Consider the following 23,411-nt stretch of genomic DNA (forward strand, 5'->3'; position numbering starts at 1 on the left):
CATGGACTGTAATGTGCTAGCTGTTTTTATAAATGTGCAATGACCATAAAAAGGTGCATTCATATAAGGAATTGGCAAGTCATTCTGAGAACATGTTCTTACCCAGGTAGGCCACTTGATTTCAACATCTTAGAGGGAACAGGCTATGTTGTCCAAACTGTTGAACCAGTTGGGAGCCGGACAGGATGGTGTATTCATAACAGTTCAACTGTTCTTGTTAGCAACCTTGTTAGCAAGCGAATAGATCCAAGTTGGCTAGACTTGAAATATAAATATTAGCTGGCTACTCAATAGCACATGCTGGAGAGATTGTTTATGAGACCTGTGTTAATTTTCAATAAAGCTACCAGAAGTTGGTCATTATTAGTGGATGTGCATGGTTCTGGATAAATGTGCAACAAAAACAGATTTTCCATAGATTTGAAAGCCATTTATTATTGCAAAAAAGCAGGTTAAACTATTTTGATAAAATACAATTGCTAATGGGTTTTATGATTGTGGAAGATAAGGATTGTAAAAGTATACCTAGGCTGAAATCATTAGATCAATTCCTGGCTGTTTGAAATGCAGTATTGACCTTTAATTGTGCAACAAATTCAAACGTATATAATTTGTGTGTGTGTGTGTGTGTGTGTGTGTGTGTGTGTGTACCACATTTTCATATTAATTAGTGAGTCGTGTGAAAGGCAGTCTATATAACGTGCAACAATCTTGGGGACTTTGTACGCATGCCTTCTGACATTGCCATAAATGTTCTGATAGAGCTTCTTTTGTTATTCATTTGCTGATTAAATCTGCAAAGCAGAGACAATGGGAAGCTCAATGGCCTCTCAGCGCTTCTCTCAGACTCCCTCACCGCCTCACTCCATCTGATTGAGTCATGTTGTCATCGACTCGCCAGGTGTTGTACGCATGGGATTTACTGTCACCTCTTATCTTACAACTTTCCCAAAGACATCATTCCTAGTTTTGCAGCACACACACCAAAAGGCGATATGGCATTTATTTGTGCTATTCTCAGAGTTCTCGATGCATTAGGGATTAGGGATAGGATTGCTTCAAAATGACTAGAGGCAGGGGATAGGGACAAATATTTATGGAGAAAAGACAAGTCGTATATTAAAAAGGGAAAATCATTCCGTAAATGGTAAATCCGCACAGCAACAGTACTTGCCTTTCCATAAACAAACACAACCTTCATACCTGAACTTGTAACCAGCACAGCACCACACACCTAAAGCGGGATTGAAAACCTTGCTATTAGGTGTCAGTCAACGCTCCCAGACATCATTGTGCTTAGATTGCCCCCTAAAACAACATGGCAATATACTCTGGCATATATTTGAGAATATGAATCCTGTAAATGTGGTTCCTGTATCCTGGATGTGACATGAATAAGTCAATGTTTCGAGAGCTAAGTAATAAACTATTTGGTAGACCTAGCAATGAATTTGGACAAATATTGACTCTATCGTTGCCCTCCGGTCAAAATAACTCTGGGTTATCATGTGACATTCCACCTATAGCTTTATAAAAGCAGCCATGTATTTTCTATATTCAATCCAACTATGTGTATTGTGTAAAATGAGAAGACAAATTTAACTCAAATGATATATAAACTTAATTAAACCATGCTTTCTCACAACAAATTAGAAATGGAATATAAATCGTCTATGCGGTTTTAAGTGAACGCGCGTACAGTTTCCTAGTTTTCCTCTCTGCCTTAGCTTACAGAGAGAGAGAGAGATTTATACAATACCCACTTGAGTTTCATTCCTCTCTCGATCTGTTAAGTTCATATTCATTAAAACCCACCTCCAGCTTTCCCGCTATTCAATCCTATACAACAGCAATAAACAGCACAGTGGGGCTCGCTCAGGTAAAATAATTATTTGGGTAAATACAGAGTGACGAGGGAGCCTGTTTCAATCTGAAGAAAATACTATCTGTTCGAAGATGTTGGCAGATTGTCGAGAGAGACAGAGGGAGAGAGAGAGAGAAATACAGAAAAGGTGGAAAACAAAAAAAGAGATTGAGAGTACAGTTTCCTTCCTCCGCAAAGAACATATTTCTCTGAAAGACAGTGTTAGGTTACTCTGTGAGCTGTCAATAGTGTTGTCTGTCATCCTGTCCGGACACAGTCTATATATTGATTAAGCTGTATATCACTTCAATTCTACAAGACATTATTTCTAATTAAAAAGTATGACATAAATTCTGGATTTTATAGGGCTGCGGCTGTAAATAAATCCCAGGAAGGGCTGAAACTGATTGCGGCGGTGCTCTGTGTCCGTCTGCGGTTTAGAACCACCCATTCAAGGGTGGACTTGTACGATGGGCCCCCAAAGGGCCTCCGGTATGCCAGGATCTTTCATTTGTTTCCAGAAAAGTAAGACACACATCCAGAATTTGTCAGCCCTAATCTTTTAAGGTGGCACATTTTTCACTTTCCCTCTGCCTCGGAGTGAGACCGAGCATTATCATATAGCAGGAAAAAAATTGATGAATTATCTTCACAAGTCGTCGTCGTCTTGGAAGCACAGAAAAGGGACATTATTTATGTTACTCAAAGTCATCCGGAATCCTTCTGAGAGCAATTGGGTTAGTTTAGGCTGTGACTGACAAGATGGCGCCACTTTGCTTTCTTGTTGGGGTCCATTTTTCTTCACTTACATGTGTTTTGCTTTTAGGTCCTCATATTGATACTGGGCTCATGTCCACTGTACCCCATGCTCAAATTAGACCAGCGAAGAGACTGGAGAGAATTGCCTCTCAAAACGCAGCCCAAGCCCTTTCCATTTGACAGTTTCTGATTACCTCCGGGTGCACGCTGGTTGTCAAGGCAGAGACTCCGGAGACCCGGTCGCTGAGTGTCGTTTATTTTTTAGACAGGCACAAAGGGACACCTAACTTCACAGGTGGGAGCTAGAGGTACGGAATGAGAAGAAAAAAAGAAAATAACATTACATGGTATCAACGACAACCTGCATGACAACAAAGGAGGGCATGTGCATTGGCTCTTTCACTCTCCTGTACCCCCATTTGCATACCTGCCAGAAGGAGACCGACTTCGACCACACTAAAGCCCCTTGAGCCAATGAAAACATTATTAACCACAGGGTGGGGTTGGTTGAGATTCCTCAGTCATATTATATGATATCCACTGGTATGACTGTCAGTTCCCTTTAAATCTGCATCAGCACATTCTATTCTAGCTGTTAGTTTACATTAGAATACATTATTGAGGCTCTGCAAGAGGAAGAGGCCCTTGGGATGTCACAATATAATTGAAGTCGGAAGTTTACATACACCTTTAGCCAAATACATTTAAACTCAGTTTTTCACAATTCCTGACATTTAATCCTAGTAAAAATTCCCCGGCTTAGGTCAGTTAGGATCACCACTTTATTTTAAGAATGTGAAATGTCAGAATAATAGTAGAGAGAATGATTCATTTCAGCTTTTATTTCTTTCGTCACATTCCGAGTCAGAAGTTTACATGCACTCAATTAGTATTTTGTAGCATTGCCTTAAAAAATGTTTAACTTGGGTCAAAAGTCCCAGGTAGCCTTCCACAAGGTTCCCACAATAAGTTGGGTGAATTTTGGCCCACTCCTCCTGACAGAGCTGGTGTAACTGAGTCAGGTTTGTAGGCCTCCTTGCTCGCGCACACTCTTTTTCAGTTCTGCCCACACATTTTCTATAGGATTGAGGTCAGGGCTTTGTGATGGCGACTCCAATACCTTGACTTTGTTGTCCTTAAGCCATTTTGCCACAACTTTGGAAGTGTGCTTGGGGTCATTGTTCATTTGGAAGACCCATTTGTGACCAAGCTTTAACTGATGTCTTGAGACGGTTTCTTCAATGTATCCACATAATTCTCCTTCCTCGTGACGCCATCTATTTTGTGAAGTGCACCAGTCCCTCCTGCAGCAAAGCACCTCCACAACATAATGCTACCAGCCCTGTGCTTCACGTTTGGGATGGTGCTCTTCGGCTTGCAAGCCAAGATCTTTGTACACATGTGCAGTTGCAAACCGCAGTCTGGATTTTTTTATGGTGGTTTTGGAGCATTGGCTTTTTCCTTGCTGAGCAGCTTTTCAGGTTATGTTGATATATGACTCGTTTTACTGTGGATATAGATACTTTTGTACCTGTTTCCTCTAGCATCTTCACAAGGTCCTTTGCTGTTGTTCTGGGATTGATTTGCACTTTTTGCACCAAAGTATGTTCATCTCTAGGAACGGGTCTCCTTCCTGAGCGGTATGATGACTGCATGGTCCCATGGTGTTTATACTATTGTTTGTACAGATGATAGTGGTACCTTCAGGCGTTTGGAAATTGCTCCCAAGGATGAACCAGACTTGTGGAGGTCTACAATTATTTTTCTGAGGTCTTGCCTGATTTTCCCATGATATCAAGCAAATGTTTGAAGGTAGGCCTTGAAATACATCCACAAGTACACCTCCAATTGACTCAAATTATGTCAATTAGCCTATCAGAAGCTTCTAAAGCCATGACATCATTTTCTGGAATTTTCCAAGCTTTTTAAAGGCACAGTCAACTTAGTGTATGTAAACTTCTGACCCACTGGAATTGTGATACAGTGAATTATAAGTGAAATAATCTGTCTGTAAACAATTGTTGGAAGAATTACTTGTGTCATGCACAAAGTAGATGTCCTAGCCGACTTGCCAAAACTATAGTTTGTTAACAAGAAATTTGTGAAGTGGTTGAAAAACAAGTTTTAATGACTCCAACCTAAGTGTATATAAACTTTCGACTTCAACTGTACAAGTTCCCCATAATAATAGCCTTGTCCCAGCCAGAATGTCCTAAAGGACAGGATCTCCTGTTTCTGTAGCGTGATGTACAAGTACACCCCCTGGACAGGACGCTAGTCTATCGCGAGCCCATAATGTACTGTTATTACATCCATGTGAGCTCCTCTTTAAGGCCATATTGTCTGGAGTAAAAGATAAAAACATTTTTGGTGAACTATCCCTTTAAGACTACGTGAGCTCCCCATTAAGGCCATACTGTAACTCTACTGTTATTAAGATCTGAAACTTGTCAGGGTGCATGTCAGAGGAGCAGTGGGGCACATGACATCGAACTTCCCCAGACCGCAATGACTTAATCAGACTTGACTTTGTCAGATTTGCTCCCTCCCTCCTGAGGTGGTGCCGGGGGGGGGGGGGGGGGTGCTTCTGAACAGCCTCATCAAGCCAAGTGGAACCTTCCTCACACAGCACAGCCCTCTGGGATTGAGCAAGCAGTGTGTGACAGAGGGGGGGGGGGGGGGGTTGGCAACACTTCTTGAACACATCTCCAGGCTTATGACTCCATTTTGGTTCATCTCAGAGATGGGCCTCATCCTTTTACGATTCAACCATGAAAGTCCCATTGATCATCTTCTAAACAGGTTATATCACAGCCCTTGTATCAATCAATGTGGTCCATACGGTGAAAGTGGACTAATTGTGATATGTGTGAGATGATCTGAACTGGTGATGAATGCAATATCTTTTAAGGTTCTCAAAAAGATATCACAATATAAAAGCAGGGGTTGTGATTCACAATGAATTACAAACATATAACCTCGGCAGCTTCAGCAATGGAAAAAGGTTATACCAACAGTGATAAATATTCATAACACAAATAACATATTCAGAACCAATTGACAAACAGAACTAGCCGAGGTCCCACCACCTCATGCGCCATCATTATAACATGACAATGTGCCACGGATGGGCCACTGAATACATCCATACTGTATGAGTTGGTTATGTAAACCAGTGAGGGGAATAAGCTGTGATTCCCTCGTCTCAGCAGCAGCCGTAGCAGCACGGCAAACAGCACGGTATGTATATTTAGAGCAAAGCAACTAAGGCCAGGGGGGGACATAGGTAGAAACACAGAGCCAGGCTAGGAGCTGAGCAAGCAGCAAGCATGACTAGGGGGGATGGGGGGTGGAGGGGAGGGCGGGGCCGGGGATAGAGACAGGAAGAAGAACAATAAATACAGAGGCGGAGAGAAGGGAGAGAGAAAAAGAGAAGAAGAAAAATGATGGAAGAGGGTGAAAGACAGAGGGAGATATAAGGGGGTGAGGGAGGGAGAGAGATAAGGGGGTGATGGAGGGAGAGAGATAAGGGGGTGATGGAGGGAGAGAGATAAGGGGGTGAGGGAGGGAGAGAGAAAGCAGTGTGGGGCAAGTAGAGCATCACGTAAGCAGAGAGCATGTTTGGGAGGTGCTTCAATTCATACCAAACAATGAATTCAAGCAAGGACAAGACATGTGCACATTCTCTACATTAACACATTGGATGCGTCCAAAATAGCACCCTATATTGTGTCCTATTCCCATTATACAGTACCCCATCGGGCTCTGGTCAAAATGGGAAGTGTACTGTATCACAACCTGCAAGGATCTTTCCACCTGCTGGGGCAGAGTTGACCGTAAACACTACTGACTATTTCAGTAATTTTAGGTCAAACACCAACGTGATCTTCCTTTGTGGAATTGAGTCATTTTTTTGCCAAAGCACCAGCAAGACCTGTAAAGTCAACTGTCCTCGGGTTGAATTAAAATTTGAGGACGCTGCTGACTTTGCTCAAAATTATTCCTCTCACGTCTACTCTAACTCCATTTAAATTACTTTGCATCGTTATAGAGAGACCTAGACAGCATGACTGTCGACTCAAACTAACAAAACAAAGGACACTGCTTTAAGATAACTAAATCAAAACCTAGGAGTACATGTGACCAGAACCCATTGTGGTCAAATAGACCTTACACTGCTGTCACTAGGGCAACCTAGGTGGGTATGCAAAGCTTTCTGGGAAAGATGTATTGGTTGTAAAGTTTTACTGCTAGCCGGGATTCTTAGTGCTATCCATCCCTACCCTAAATCCTAACCCCTACCCTAAGCCTATCCGTAACCATAACCCTTACCTTAACTGTGTTAAAGTTCAACTTCAAATGGGGTGACGTCAGATTCGGGACTTCCCAAGGATCCCATTCAGAGGCTCCCCCAACGTTCCACCGGCATAGTCTCCTTCCGCCAGATTGGACGTAAATCAAAGTGACCGCACATTAGGCAAAAGAAGGTGCATCAAATGAAGGTCTTAATTCCATGTCGGGAATTATTAAGATGATTTGTAATGAAAGTAGACTACGGATATAAATTCATTTGACACCTTTCAACACTAATAGAGTAGCAAACTTCTACTATTACATGAGATCCGAGCAGCAGGCTGTTGGGGTTGAAAACCCAGAGATCTATAAAAATGGGGCTGCATCTCAATTGTTTATACTTGATTCTTCATGCCCTCTTTCATAGCCTCCTTCTCAAAAGACAATTGAGGAAAAGATTGGAGGGGAGGAACGTAAGGGCGACAGGTAGCCTAGCGGTTAAGAATGTTGGGTCAGTAACCAGCGACTTTTCGGTTCGAACCCCCTAGCTGACTATGTGAAAAACACTAATTGCCCCTGTAAGTCTCTCTGGAGAAGAGAGTCTGCTAAATTATTTCAATATAATCAAGAAAAAACAATTGAGACTTGCTCTGTACGTGGATAAGATGCATTAAAATGTGCTAGCTTTCAGCTATAAGCCCGCACAACTACCCCTCACTGTTGCCCCATGTTATTCAAATGCACAACAGCGTCCTTGTCACATTGTGACTAATATGCCAATTACATTTGACTCTGCAGCTTCCCGTCCTTGCTTCAGTTCATACTGTGCAGAGGGAAGGACTAGCTGGGACATTAATGCATATTTATTTTACAATAAACATGGGATTACACTTAGATTAATTTTAGCCAGAACGTCCACGCTGTTTTCTGTATTATCCAGCAGAGGAGGAAATGCCATTCAAATCCCCTCGACGCCAAGTAACATGAATTGCAAAATCTCCCAGTGTGATTCCGTGTGGCGTTATTGGAAAGGGTGACATCGCACCTTACGCAGAATTTATTAACCTCTGCCACTAATAACGTGCACCATATTCAGACCGCCGACTGACGTATCCTGCGGTGTAAGATTAAGTCACTCCAGCAGCTGCGGACGATATGTCAGGCGTCCGAGAACTGTTTTTTTCAGCGAGCCAATATCTTCTCCTCAATCTCTTTGAGTGGCAAAGAGAAGAAACATCCGGAGTGGGGTGGCATTTACTGAAAATAAACAGCCTGCAGTAAGGAGAGGGGAAGGGTGATTGGGGGGTATTAGTGTGGGTAAGCTCGTCAAAACCCACAGGTGGGGGGGTGGGGGGGTATGTGCGTGACTGCATCCGATTAGGAGAGATGAAAGGTGCACAAGAAAACAATGACGAATTCGAAAGCAAGATGGGGAGTGAATATGAGATGGATCAGAAGGACAGGGTTGAGAGGTAGGGGGAGGGTTAGCATGAGGCGGGTAGAGACTCGAGGCACAGCCAAATGGAAGCCAGCTGCACTTTTGCATGATTACACAGAAAACATAATTTGCATCGGGGAGCGCAATCCAAACATGCTTGGTGGATGGGTGTGGTTACTGACCAGAAAAACCTCCTGTCGCTGAGGGGGGATATTAGTGGTTTACCAGTGCTGTTCTGGAGATTTGCATATGTTAATTAACACCTAGCATTTCCCTAACCATCAACTCATCAAAAATCACGAGAGGAAACAAATGAAATAGGAGGACCAAATGAATGCTCATCATTAGAATGCGGTGTAGGAGATTAAATAGACATGCAATCTTGCCCAGATGCATATTCATGGTTTCAAAGGAAACTTCTTTGAATTTGTGTTTAGTTTCAGGAAACTAGGCGCATGTCGCGCATCACTACCTCACAGGGGAGCCAGTTTAACGTAAACTTTTTTTAATCAAAATGCATTTTTGGGGAAATCATTCTACCAAGCTAACCAAAGTCAGTCAGGTCTTGACTGCTGTTAGGTCAGAGTGTCAAGTGGGCGCTCTGAACGCTCCGAGAGTGAAACGATCTGAATTTATGAACAGACAATCTGACATCGCTTTGATTGCGCACTCTGAGCGCACTCTGCCACTCCAGATTGAATTTACGAACACACCTGTAGTAGAAACCAGCCTTTAGTCTTGAAATCTTTGATTGTTTAGTACATGTGAATCCTCAAAGAGATGGTTGGGGCTAAGGCTTAACAGGGTGTGAACGATGCTGAACGGGTGTAGACAAAGATGAGCTTTCCAGTAGATGTACAAAAACATTCAAGGGCCATTTTCTCAAAAGTGAGGTTACAAGTTTATTTACTTTCCCATTGTTCCTCAACTGCAGTGTATGATATACCATTTTCTAGCTCTGAGTTAGAAATGGTACAAAAACACACAATTTCACATTTTTCTACATAAGACCGAATCGAGCCGGTAGGTCACATTTATGCCAGGTCAGTTGAATCACTCAAAGAGGGGAACTTGATAGCAAGCTGAAAAATGTTGTTGGAATCTCCTGAATAAAATGTGTTCGTGATTTTCTGTGTTTTGGGGGCGAGTTTGAAGAAACAGTGCAGGGAATAGTCTTGTCATGGTATTAGCAGCTGTTTGATCTGATGAGGAAGTGGCTTGACTTGTCACATACCTGTGAGTGGTTCTTCTCTTGTCAAAACTCCTTACAAATCCAGTACATCACATCTCAGAGACTAGAACCATATATCCCATCCTAGAACAGAGAAAGACACCGGTTTTTGATTAGTTAAAAAAAAAAAGATATTCACAACATAGTTAAACGATTGAATCCATGACCATGTGGATGGTTAGGTTTATTTTGAAAATGCCATCATTATGATCCTCACAATCCTTACGATTATGCACATGAACATTTGCATGTACATGAGCCGTTTGTGTCTCTTCAACTGGCCATTAGAAGTTATTTCAAAGTGTCTGAAGAGCTATTCAGGCAGAGAGGAAAAGGAAGAGAGAGGCCCAATTCAGTGGAAAATCTGTCATCCTACAAGCAGTTGGCATTTTTTTGTTGTTTCACCCACCAAACAAGGAATTTTTGTATGGAAATCAATGAGCTGCAAATTTGGTCAACAAAAAAAAATCTATGGCTTATTCGCTATGTGAGGTTTATATGATCAAATATAAGTTGTTACGAGTCTACTGATACTGAGATGTGACACTTTATATCAGAGTTGTTGAGATGACGATGCATATCGATGGCATGAGGCTAGTAGCTTCTCTCTCTCCATTGAATACAGGCGGTTGACGTCAAAAACCCTCACCGAATATTCAAAAAAAGGATTACAATAATGAGATGTATCCACCAATCCAAAGAAAGGAAAGGCAGGAGCTAGACAGCCAGCCGTGCTGCATTATGGACAACGACTCACATTGTTAGGGCGGAGAGACGTGTATCTTGTCAGTATATCCATAATCTTTGATTCAGGTCACATCAGCTTTTAATGACTGATTTATTAGGACTCAACAGGTCCCTTCTGATGGGAGCCGGACAACAATCCTGATTTAAATTGCATTAACACTGCAGTAAATATACATATAAGACATAAGAATTTTGATGACTGCTTTTCATTTTCACAGAATCTCTTACTCTTGCTCCATTTTAGCAGTCTCTCTCCCACTGTGTGTATCGCTGTCTCCATTTCTCTTATTGTCTCTAGAAATGCATCTAGGTTTGTCATTCTCTTCCTCTTTTTCACTCTATCAATCTCGCTCTCTGCACCCCCTTTTTTGAAAAGGCTTCAGCTGTGAAGAGGTTGACCTTAATCACAGACAAATTATCATTTAGACAATTTATGATTATGACAATTCCTCTCGAATTAGTACTTCAGAAACGTGCATAATTGAAACAGAAATACACACCAATGACTTCTTTGTGTGTGCAACAGAAGAACGGGACAAAACATGTGTTGTCATCCTCTCCCTGGAATGATGGCTTGCTTTTTGCATTTACAGGGGCTGTGAAATGGATTCCCTTTCAAATTATCTTGATTAAATTTCATCCATCACAAACACAGCCAAGACACAAATGTCTGCAGATTGAGGCGACTGAAGTCCACACATCTGATTAGAATCGTAAATCATACAAACAGTGTTTTGCACTAGCGCCGGCTATATAGCCGATTACAGAGTAATTTTCAGCCGGGTACTTTCCCAACTCAAATAAACTTGATTACCTTTCGATTCGCTAGTCAGAATAAAAGTCTGCGGATCCCGCGAGAATTAACAATATGTATCTTCTAGCAATCTATTGATAGAGGCGCTTGTCAATCACAAAGTGAGCGATGGCAGGGAAACTGCTGGTATGACTGTAGTGATGGGTCTTTTCGGTGAGCCGACTCATTTGGCTCCGTTCACGTACAATAGTAGACTCATTTGGCTCCCAAACAGCTCTTATTATGTCAAAATGCTATGTCGACCTACAACCATGAAATAACTGCAAATCCCCATATAAAAAGGTCAAAAAGGTAGGCTACCACTATGTCATATCGTTAAATTAACGATTAAAAAAAAATCATAATTTAATCACTGGTAAAAAAAAAATTAAAAAAATCAGCGTGGACCAGATTGATGCGCTCTCCCCAGTATTTATTGTTTCTACAAATTAGGATTAACCTTCTTTAGATAATGATTTCGTAATTTATCTGCAGAAAAACGCTTCTTTTTTTTTTACTTTCAAAAAATAAGTAGTGGTAGTAGTATGCAAATCAGGGAGACAAATGAACGGTTCTTTCACCGATGTGATTCGGTATCCCGACGTTAACCAAAAAGATCCCTTAGAAAAGAGCTGTTCGTTCACAAACAGCCCATCGCTAGTCTGCAATCGGTCCCGCCCGCCTCTCGGTACCTGGGTGTGTGCGCGCAGTGGTTGCAGTCGAATTTCCATGTGAGTGAATTTGCACTTCCCATATAACGTTAATGTGGTAACGATGAGTCGAAATCCATCCACTAAGTCTATTGTTTTTTGGCACATTCATTTATGTTATTTTGCATGCCATTAGTCCGACATTAACCATGGTCTGTTGGCCCTGGGTCAGTAAATACATGGCTCATGTCGGGCCAGTAAATATCCTTTCAGTGCATTTTTGCATTCCATTTCAATATTTACCTGCTCTGTCTCAGTCAACAATTGAAGACTACAAGCATAGGTTAAATATCATGCTATCTGTACTTGACCATTATGATTGACCATTCATTTTTAAGCACCACCATGCTTCCGCGAGTCAACTTTTTAATTGAGAAAAAGTTCATGTTGGACCCTGGCGTTTCATATGCAGTCACGGAATGGTGGCGTATAGGCTACTTACTGTGCTTTAATTGACGAACAGCAAGCTTGACTGATTTATATAAAGGTGTCAATCTCATACAGAGCCTTCAGAAAGCATTAACACCCCTCGACTTTTTCCACATTTTGATGTGCTACAGCCTGAATGTAAAATATTAAATTTAGATTTTGTGCCAATGATCTCCACACAATACCCCACAATGCCAAAGTGGAATTGAGTTTTTATACATTTGTATTAATTAATACAAAAATGTAAAGCTGAAATGTATTGTCATTAAATATTCAACCACTTTGTAATGGCAAGCATCAAAACGTTCAGGATTAAAAATGAGCTCAATAAATCACAAATTGCATGGACTCACTGTGTGTGCAATAATAGTGTTTAACATACTTTTTGAATGACTACCTCATCTCTGTACCCCACACATACAATTATCTGTAATGTCCCTCAGTCGAGCAGTGAATTTCGAGAACAGATTCAACCACAAAGACCAGTTTTCCAATCCTCGCAAAGAAGGGCACCCATTGGTAGATGGCAAAACATTTTTACAAATAAAAATAAAATGACACTGAATATCCCTTTAAGCATGGTGAAATTTTTAACTACGCTTTGGATGGTGTATCAATGCACCCAGTCATTAAAGATACAGGTGTCCTTCCTAACTCAGTTTGCCCTGGGAAGAAGGAAACTGCTCAGGGATCATTCAGTTTGATTCAGTTTGATGGCTGTGATCAGAGAAAATGTAGTATAAATCAAAACATTGTAGTTACTCCACAATACTAACCTAAATGACAAGAGTGAAAAGAAGGAAGCCTGTACAGAATAAAGATATTCCAAAACATGCATCCAGTTTGCAACAATGCTCTTAAGTAATACTCAAAATAATGTGTCAAAGAAATGTACTTTTTCATCCTGAATACAAAGCATTATGTTTGGGACAAATTAAACATCACTGAGTACCACTTCATATTTTCAAGCATGGTGGTGGCTGCATCATGTTATGGATCGACAAGGACTACAGAGGGTTTTTTTTAGGATAAAAAGAAAACAGAATAGAGCTAAGCACAGGCAAAATCCTAGAGGAAAACATGGTTCAGTCTGCTTTCCGACAGACACTGGGAGACAAATTCGCCTTTCAACAGGACAATAACCTAAAACTCATGGCCAAATATACACTATATACAGTATATTCGGAAAGTATTCAAGACCTTGTCTTTTTCCACATTATGTTACATTACATCCTTATTTTAAAATTCATTAAGGTCATTGTCTTCTTGGAAGGTGAACCGTCGCCCCAGTCTTATGTCCTGAGCGTTCTGGAGCAGGTTTTCATCAAGGATCTATCTGTGCTTTGCTCTGTTCATCTTTCCCTCAATCCTGACTAGTCTCCCAGTCCCTGCCACTAAAAACATCCCCACAGCATAATGCTGCCACCACCATCACTGTAGGGATGGTATTGGCCAGGTGATGAACGGTGCCTGGTTTCCTCAAGACGTGACGTTTTTCATTCAGGCTTAGTTTGGCGGAAGAGAGTCTTGGTTGTTCTAAACTTCTTCCATTTAAGAATGATGGAGGCCACTGTGTTCTTTAGGGACCTTAAAATGCTGCAGAAATGTCTTGGTACCCTTCCACAGATCTGTGCCTTGACACAATCCTGTCTCAGAGCTCTATATACAATTCCTTCGACCTCATGGCTTGGTTTTTGCTCTGACACGCACTGTCAACTGTAAGACCTTATATAGACAGGCAGGTGCCTTTCCAAATCATGTCCAATCTATTTAATTTTCCACAGGTGGACTCCAATCAAGTTGACGAAACATCAAGGATGATCAATGAAAACAGGATGCACCGGAGCTCAATTTCGAGTCTCATTTGAAAGGGTATGAATACTAACATAAGGTATGTTTCTTATTTTTAATACATTTGCAAAAATGTCTAAAAAAACTTTTGAGTTTGTTATTATGGATTATTGTGTGTAGATTGAGGAACATTTGTATTTCATCAATATTAGAATAAAGCTGAAGCATAACAAAATGTTGAAAAAGTGAAGGGATCTGTTTTCTCTCTGAATGCACTGTATACACAAAAGTATGTAGATACCCCTTCAAGTTAATGGATTCAGCTATTTAAGCCACACCCGTTGCTTACAGGTGTATAAAATCTAGCACACAGCCATGCAATCTCCATAGACAAACATTGGCAGTAGAATGGCCTTACTGAAGAGCTCAGTGACTTTCAACATGGCACCAACAAGTCAGTTCAATCAAATTTCTGCTCTGCTAGAGCTGCCCTAGTCAACTATAAGTGCCGTTATTGTGAAGTGGAAATGTCTAGGAGCAGCAAAGACTCAACCGCAAAGTAGTAGGCCACACAAGCTCACAGAACAGGACCGACGAGTGCTGAAGTGCGCAAAAAAACATCTGTCCTTGGTTGAAACACTCACTACTGAGTTCCAAACTGACTCTGGAAGCAACGTCAGCCCTGTTCGTCAGGAGCTTCATGAAATGGGTTTCCGTGGACGAGCAGCCGTACATAAGCTTAAGATCACAATACCAAGTATCTGCTGGAATGGTGTGATGTTTGCCGCCATTGGACTCAGCGCAGTGGAAATGCATTCTCTGGAGTTATGAATCACGCTTCACCATCTGGCAGTTTGATGGACAAATCTGTGTTTGGTGGATGCCAGGAGAATACTACCTGCCACAATGCATAGTGCCAACTATAACATTTGGTGGAGGAGGAATAATGGTCTGTGGCTGGTTTTCATGGTTTGGGCTAGGCCTCTTAGTTCCAGTGAAGGGAAATCGTATCACCTTACAATGGTATTCTAGACGATTCTATGCTTCCAACTTTGTGGTAGGCCCTTTCCTGTTTCAGCATGACAATGCCACCATGCACAAAGTGAGGTCCATACAGAAATGGTTTGTCGAAATTGGTGTGGAAGAACTTGACTGGCCTGCACAGAGCCCTGACCTCAACCCCATCGAACACCTTTGGGATGAACTGGAACGCTGACTGCGAGCCAGGCCTAATCGCCCAACCTCACTAATGCTCGTGACAATGTAATAAAGTCCCGCAAGCAATACTCCAACATCTAGTGGAAAGTTGTCCCCGTAGTAGAGGCTGTGAAAGCATCAAAATGGAGAACCAACTCCATATTGTTGCCCATGATTTTGGAATGAGATTTTTGATGAGCAGGTATACATACTTTTGGTCATGTAGTGTACACTGGAGTTGTTTACCAAGCTGACATTACAGTTTTGACTGCAAATTGGCTTGAAAATCTATGGCAAGACTTAAATGGCTGTCTAGCAATGATCAACAACCAACTTAACAGAGCTTGAAGATAAAAATAAAAAAAAGAACAAAATGGTACAATCTAGTTGTGCAAAGCTCTTAGAGACTCAGCGCTGTAATCGCTGCCAAAAGTTATTCTAACATGTATTGACTCGGGGTTTGAATAGTATTTTGTATGAATCCAAAACATTTTTAGAATTTTTCTACTTTGAAAGTATTTTGTGTAGAACGTTGCACATTTTTTATTCATCCATTTTAATCCCAATTTGTAACAAATTGTGGGAAAAGTAGAAGGGGTGTGAATACCTTGAAGGAACTGTATATCCTTGCCATTTATACAATCATACAACAGTTATGTGTCTGTGGTATCGCATCCAGACAACTAAACATCTCATTTATGTTTTCTATATGAAGTTCATCAGGACGTGCCAGACAATGACATCAAAGTGAGTGACTCATCAGGAGCCTACTGAATTGCATCGGTTAGAGAGCTGTTGATTTGGTTCCCCTAATTTGCATACTGGTAGTCTTTTTGGCTTTGATCTGCAGATACATTTTGAAAACAGTTGATGAAGATGGCGAATCCTCCTCACTGCAGGAACAATAGGTAGGCTAGCGGGGTAATAGCTTCGCTCTCGTCCAAAATATATATAAGAAAACAGATTTGAATAGTAAAAAAAAAAAAAAGATTACTTACGTGGTATTTTCAAAGATATTGATTTAATCAAAGTGTTGACAAAGGAGTGGGCAACTGTTGCTTTCTGTGTAGCAAAGCCCATGTTAACCTACTTCATTCTTCTATCATACCTGTATAGCTGAGAAAATGACTCTTTAAAAGGAAGCTAGAAGCCTTTGGATGTCAGCAGACTCTTACGGGATTCTTTAAAGGCCCAGTGCAGTCAAAATGAAGTTGTTTATGTGTGTTATGTCATATTGTACAGCAGTTGATGAAACTAGCACTGTAAACATTTTATTTCCTGATAGTTGCTGCCTGAAAATACAATCTAGCATTAGAATGTACCATAGGCCACCAAATTGGCGTTGTTCGGGCAAAAAAAAACGTCTTCACACAATCTGACCCAGCGTTGTTGGGTCAAGTCTCGTCATTACGTCCAAGCGGGGGTTGTTGTTCGATTGGCAGACGCCATAGCTCAATCTGGAGAACTTGGCTGGTGGTCAGACAGACATAGCATCTGTCAGTTATTTGAAGGCCCAGGGGGGTTTGGAAAAGCTCCGCCATATCACACCAATCCCCTCCAGAATGAGTTTTGCACAATGGAAACAAGCCGAATTACAAAGCATTATGTTCACATTGGAGTTAACATCTCAATTGAAAATAGTATAACAAGTCCAGTATTATACATTTACATTTGTTATTTATCCAGAGCCACTTACAGTAGTGCACTTTTTCATACTGTTTCCCCATGGGAATCGAACCCACCACTCTGAAGTTGCAAGCGCCATGCTCTACCAACTGAGCCACATGGGACCGGACCTGGTTCACCTGAACTATGAAGAAAAGAAACTACAGCACACTGGTGATCTTGATGCTCCATATGCAGATGTAATGGATTCTTATACAAATGTTTGTCTCAGACATTAATCTTTTTTTTTCTTCTTTAGAACCCTTCTTCCACGCCTCTCTTTTTCTTATAATTCTGTATCTCAGCTACACATTCTGAGCGGAGGTGTTTTCACAGATAAATGTTGGATTTGTTCCACTACTTTCAGTGGGGCAGAAGTGGTGGTGGCCACTGGGGATAAGAGCTTCCAAAACCTCTTCAATGGGTTGTGAAACAGAGGCCTTTCATTACTTACTAACAGGTGTTTGAGATGATGCTGTTGCCTTACTGTGGGGCGTTTTCACTGGAGAACACACATTCATCTCATTGTCGTTCTATCTAAAGTGTATCGCCCTAGCCTGCTGGAAAGACACATTTTTGCTGAAAAGACAAAACAAAGGAAAACATTTGAAGATCACTGGGTACTCCAAACCAGAGGGTGCTGTGGGAGAATGTAGCCCCACCCTGTGCCCGAGCCACTATTCATCTGGGTTACTCACGGTTCAAATCAACGTCAACCAAAATAAACCTCATTAGCTTTAACTTCACATTCTTTCAAAACTCTACCGTTTGTTGTCATTGAATCAGCTTCAGTGCATTGAAGGTAGAGCAAGTGCATCAGCAAATGTACGGACATTGAATGTGGCTTCAAGTGTGCGTCATACCACGATTGCATTCAAGGGCACAGCCATTGTACAACACACGGGGTCATCCCATCAACATTCTTAACAGACCCCTATACCGTCGACTAAATAGAAGTGAAAAGAAAAACATAAGAGAGAGAAAGAGCACATGTTTACCGCAAGATTAATGCAGGGCGACGGCCTGTGGCGTAGCCGCACAAGTGAGAACACAAAAGGGACGGCCCTTGCGGTCCCTGGAGTGTATGAAAGAACAACTTACTTTATTAGCGAAGTGAAAAATGTGAGGGGTTGGACAGGAAGTCGTAGGACAGAAGTCACTAATCTATTGTTGCCCGCCGCTGACCCAAACACCCATGTTACTAGTGTGGTGTTACTAGCGACACATTAGCAATAAAAAGCGGTAATGGCTGAACCTTATCTCTCGACTCATGACCCAGGGGTTATTACAGGCCAGAAAACAGCCAGAGGCTATGTGGATGAGGTTAATGTAGACAAAATGTGATTGAAGTGACTTGTTTATGAATAGGACCATCTTGGATAGCACTCAACTGATATTGTGTATACTATGAAGTAGAGAAGCCATGGCAGTTTTGTACATAATTTAAATAAATACTAGCCATTTATTCATACAAACATTACTGTTGCCAAAAACTAGTCTGCAAACATTACTCATAGTAGCCTATATCACAACAGGCATGCAATTACTGTCAACACTAACACACAGCAATACTACCACAAATATATACAAATACACCGAGTGTACAAAATATTAGTAACACCTACTGACCAGGAGAATCAAGGTGAAAGCTGTGATTCCTTATTGATGAACACCTGTTAAAGCCACTTCAAATCAGTGTAGATGAAGGGGAGGAGACAGGTTAAAGCAGGATTTTTAAGCCTTGAGACATGAATTGTGTATGTGTGCCATTCAGAGGGTGAATGGACAACATATTCAAGTTGTTTTGAACAGGGTATGGTAGTAGGTGCCAGGCGCACCAGTTTGAGTGTGTCAAGAACTGCAACGCTGCTGGGTTTTTCACACTCAACAGTTTCCTGTGTATTTCAAGAATGGTCCATCACCCAAAGGACATACAGCCAACTTGACAACTTTGGGAAGCATGAGTCACAATGGGCCAGGATCCCTGCTCTAAAGAAACATGATATGAAGAAAATGTCTATTTCAGAAGAACAGAATAGTATACTCAGAGTTGTCCTTATGTTAGGTCCTGATTCGGCTATGCCAAATGCCTGTGGGCTACACTAGTTCATTTAGCAGACAAGAATTGCTTAGAAATCCGTAGCATTATTTTTGTATTATTTTATAGTATGAAGAATACAATTGAACATAGCTGAATATAATAGAAAGGATATTTTCTCCAAACTATTTGAGGGATTGCGCACATGCATATATTCTGTGTTGAGCAGTTTAAAAAAAGGTACATGCTACATGCTTAATTTAGAGTTATTAATGTAACTTCAGTTGTTCTACAAACGTTGGGCTATATGTTTGGATTTTTAATACATTGTAAGGCTGCATGATGCCACTAATGATGATTTGAACGAAGTAGCTTGAAAAGGCATGAGCTCTTTAGTTTTTTTGCGCAGGCTGTACACACTACATCAGTCACTCATTCACAATTTGACAAGCACTTGATAAATGTCCCAATTTCACGGCGGCATCCCCTTTGTGTGGCCGTAATGCACCCTAAAAAAAATCCATGCCTTTTGCGGCTAGTGGCCGTTGTGCCCTTCTCCCTGACTGATGCACGCTCCATCACGTGACCGGGTCTTTCTCATAGGCTAGAAGTGAAGACACCCACATCAGGGATGCAACTGCGCGCGTCCTTATCCAATTCCGAGGTACATATTGAAGATATTGGAAGAACTGTTCACATTGAATTTTCGTCAGACAACAAGATGCGTATGCGTAACGAACAGCAAAAGCACTAGCCTATGTCAATTTACTATCCTCCATAGTACAAAGGTAGACCTATTCGATTCTGTGAGAGAAATAATTATTCAAAATATAGTCTGGGACAGTTGTGGGATGCGATAGATCCAAAATTAATACAACCACTAACATCCATTTTTTTTATACTCAATGTGGCTGATGGAACAGATTATAACGTTTAGCTTAAAATGTTGATAAACTATTAGGCTATTTCTTCACATTATAAGAGCAGCAGAGAGTAATAGGATACGGCGCCTGTCAAATTTGATTGATTGCTGACCTGATGACATGTACAGAATATGTGCCCCCGCCCCGCCCCCCTGTTCGTGTGGTCATGTGTTAGAGGGTGTTTGAACTTTTGGGGCCCATGCCCCCCCTACACCCCCCAGTTTTATCTCCCTTATGGTTGTTATCTCTGAAGCAGGAATGTCTGGGGCTATAGATAGCGCTGGGGCCTCAGCATTATAAATGGCTAGAACAAGCCATTTTTTAAGACCTGAATATTAAGCATCTAAAAATATGTCTACAAGGGGAATTCTCGGAGTGCTCTGTAGCTCATGTCACGAACCCAACGCCAAAAGCTTGGAGGATATTTTGGTAGAGGCTCCCAAATGTTTTAACGGATTTCTGTGTACAAGCGAGGGCCATATTTCGTACATATTCAACCCGGAGGAATCTACGGTTAAGATATTCACAGACAGCGTGTCCCAACCCTTTTATCGTGCAGAACCCGAGCCTTTTTCTCTAGCGCTAAGGATGCGAGAATGGCTTAAAATAAGGCTAGCTTTGTGTCAAATGGAACGTGCCCTGAGTGCTTCAAGGCTGCCAGGATATGCGCTGGAAGAACAAGTCTGTGGACGTCAGGACCTAATGGCCCTGAGAGTCACATCCATGGGCTATACCCGGACTCCAGAGTGACAATTTTAGCATGTGAACAATTTGACAGGTCAAATGCTACGAAAACGGTCAGTCCATATGTATCCTCCAAAGCATGCAAGGATGTAAATTTTTTTCAAATAATGTTCAGTTTTAAATGGCGCGATTACCACATTTTCCGAACCCTGATGAATAAGCTGGACAGTCTTTTCGAAAATCGTGAACAATTACGACGATGGCCTAGGTTATCGTTGAGACATACCCCGGAACAACATATGTTATCGTTGAGACATACACCGGAAGAACAACAAGTTCGAAGGCGGATCTTTCCTGGCAGGAAAGTGGACAGAGCTTCGACGGAGCGCGGAAAAGACTTTGTGATGGGGAATTGGAAACGGATAATGTTCAGGGCTAACAGGACCCCATATATCTGTAAGAAATAGTTAAAATAAATGTTGAATTATAAGGTGTGTTAAAATGTAGGTGTTAATTTTTGAAAATGTATACCCCCCCATTTAACTAAGGGGTAGAGCTCTTTTCTCTCAAGCTAGGGTCTGGCGCAGACAACTGTAAGATCTGAAAAAAAACATGTATTATTTTATAGTCTATTCCTACATTGGGTATGTTATGAACGTTACGTTTTATTAAAGTTTGTAATAATGTACAAAGACCTGCATCCAAGGTTTTTTTTATTTTTACATAAAACACGTGTGCTGCATGTTTAAATATTATTCAAATGGGTTACTTAATTCAAACATGTCTTAAAGGTTGTACGAAATATTTTGGAATTCAATAAAAGGAATGTTTAAAAACGGTATCTCACCCTTTAACTATGGGAAAAACCTATTTAACAACTTATTCCAACTCGGTCACGAAGTAAAATAGAATCCAGTGTTTGTGTGTGTGTGTGTGGGAGGGTCTTGAGGCGGAGCAACAGGTGTGTGTGTGTGTGTGTGTGTGTGTGTGTGTGTGAAAATCCTAAAGTTGGGGGGGGGGTCCCAGAACTCTTATCTGTAGAGAACCGTTTGAAACCAAGGTGTGCACTATCATGCATAAGGCATGTCGAGATATCAGCCGAACAGCGGGGTTTAAACATAGATATCTCTAATCTGCGGCCCCCACACACCCGGTTTGCAGACAGAATGTCACGACATCCCCGCCTGTTGTTGGCGTGTAGCATACAGCTCTCAAAAAACTCATTCGAACTTTTAGATAGTTAGGGACAGAACTATTTTTAACGTTGTCAGCATTGCTTTAGCGCAAACATAAAGGCCCGAATATTGAGCTGCACGGACAGATTAAAATAATAATAATAATATTCGGAATAAGGGAATCTCGCATAATGGATATTTCTGAAGGTGAGTAAATGAAAAAAACATATTTTAAGATTTGTTTGAATATTATTGGAATATTAAACCCTAGTTATTTGGGTATTTCAAAAAAGCCCAATATAGGTTTAAAAAAAAAAAAAAAAAAAAAGTGTAGATATAGCGTATAACTGTTAACATTGTCTAATGGAATCTAGGATCCCCGACATTTACGCAGCTTTTACGCGATTTACCCGATCTGGAACATGATGGGGGTTCGCAGGAGCAAAAGTCTGGCAGACAATCACCAACGGCCTTTTTTCGTTGTAAGTCCTTATAATTAAACACATACCCAAGAAATATTTATATATAAACATTTTAAAAATAGGTTGTACTATTTTTTTAAACTATTTTTATGTATTTACAGCCGACATACAGCCCTTTATGATAAAGGATGCGTTATGGCCAGCTGACACGCAGGACTTTGATGCAATTCTACCGTTCTGTACGAGCGCTTTTTCAAACTCACCGCGAATCCAGGGAACATCGACCCCCTCCCGACATATTCCAGACCCCAACAGGCAACGATCAACTGTGGCCCAAGTACACTGCTCCGAATCAAGCCCACCCGAAAACTACTGTTGGGCCGGGAACTTGCTGCTTCACGAGCCGGCGCTCCAGAGACAAGGTATGGGACCATTATACAGTTTTGTTATTAGTTATCAGCCTTTTTATTAGTTATAGATCTGTTGATAGCCTATGTTAAAACAAGGACAAATAATGTTTTTTCAGACTACCCGGAGACAGATCCAGCAGAATCGGGAAAGCTAGAGGGAAAAAGTCACACACCCCGGTTTCGGCGATTCGTCACAACAAGCGCCAAAAAAGCCGAGGTATTTTAACTATGTACTGTTAATATATATTATTATAACGGAAAGGTATTTGACATTTGTATGTAGCTAACATATATATTTTTATATCTAATAACGTAATTATGTATGTATTATTTTCATTCAGACTCCGCACCGGCGAAAAACGGCACAGACGACCACATAAATCTAGAGCTGGGGGATTCCGGCGCCCCGAGCATTCCGAATGAAACACCCAAGAGACCTGTTTTTAATGACATGTCAGATGTTGATGACCAGCTATTCTGTGATGCGGCCAACCTTATAGACCCAGTCAATTCTACGGCCTCAATACCTGCAGACGAACAAGACAGGTTTTTCACATTATTTTCCAGGGCTTTGAAATCGAGGAATGTTTTGCTATACAAACGACTGGGGTATTTAATTGAGAGACAGTACAGAGACGATATGTTATTCTGGCATAGAACAATTCCACGCATGTTAAACAGCAACCCCATTAAAAAACGCAAATACAGACGCTAAAATCATACATGTAACACCAACCATTACAGAAAGAAAAAAAACGAACACTCTTAATTATCCCAAAAAAATGGCAGAACTAACGCAACACGAGGAGACAGTTGAAAGCCTCTTATCCCAGATTCCAGAC

The 23,411-nt window shown here is 41.2% G+C and overlaps 1 protein-coding gene across 6 annotated transcripts in view; it reads right to left on the reverse strand.

Moving 5' to 3' along the window:
• LOC115138076 (adhesion G protein-coupled receptor L3-like) overlaps positions 1 to 23,411 on the reverse strand; it is a 421,820-nt gene that overhangs the window by 343,106 nt on the left and 55,303 nt on the right. For all 6 annotated transcript variants that reach the window (XM_065025470.1, XM_029674495.2, XM_065025469.1 and 3 more), the window contains exon 2: positions 9,589 to 9,669. The gene's annotated coding sequence lies outside the window, so the exon portion shown is untranslated. The remainder of the gene's footprint in view (positions 1 to 9,588; positions 9,670 to 23,411) is intronic.

This window comes from Oncorhynchus nerka, linkage group LG12, assembly GCF_034236695.1.
Source record: "Oncorhynchus nerka isolate Pitt River linkage group LG12, Oner_Uvic_2.0, whole genome shotgun sequence".
Taxonomy (NCBI): domain Eukaryota; kingdom Metazoa; phylum Chordata; class Actinopteri; order Salmoniformes; family Salmonidae; genus Oncorhynchus; species Oncorhynchus nerka.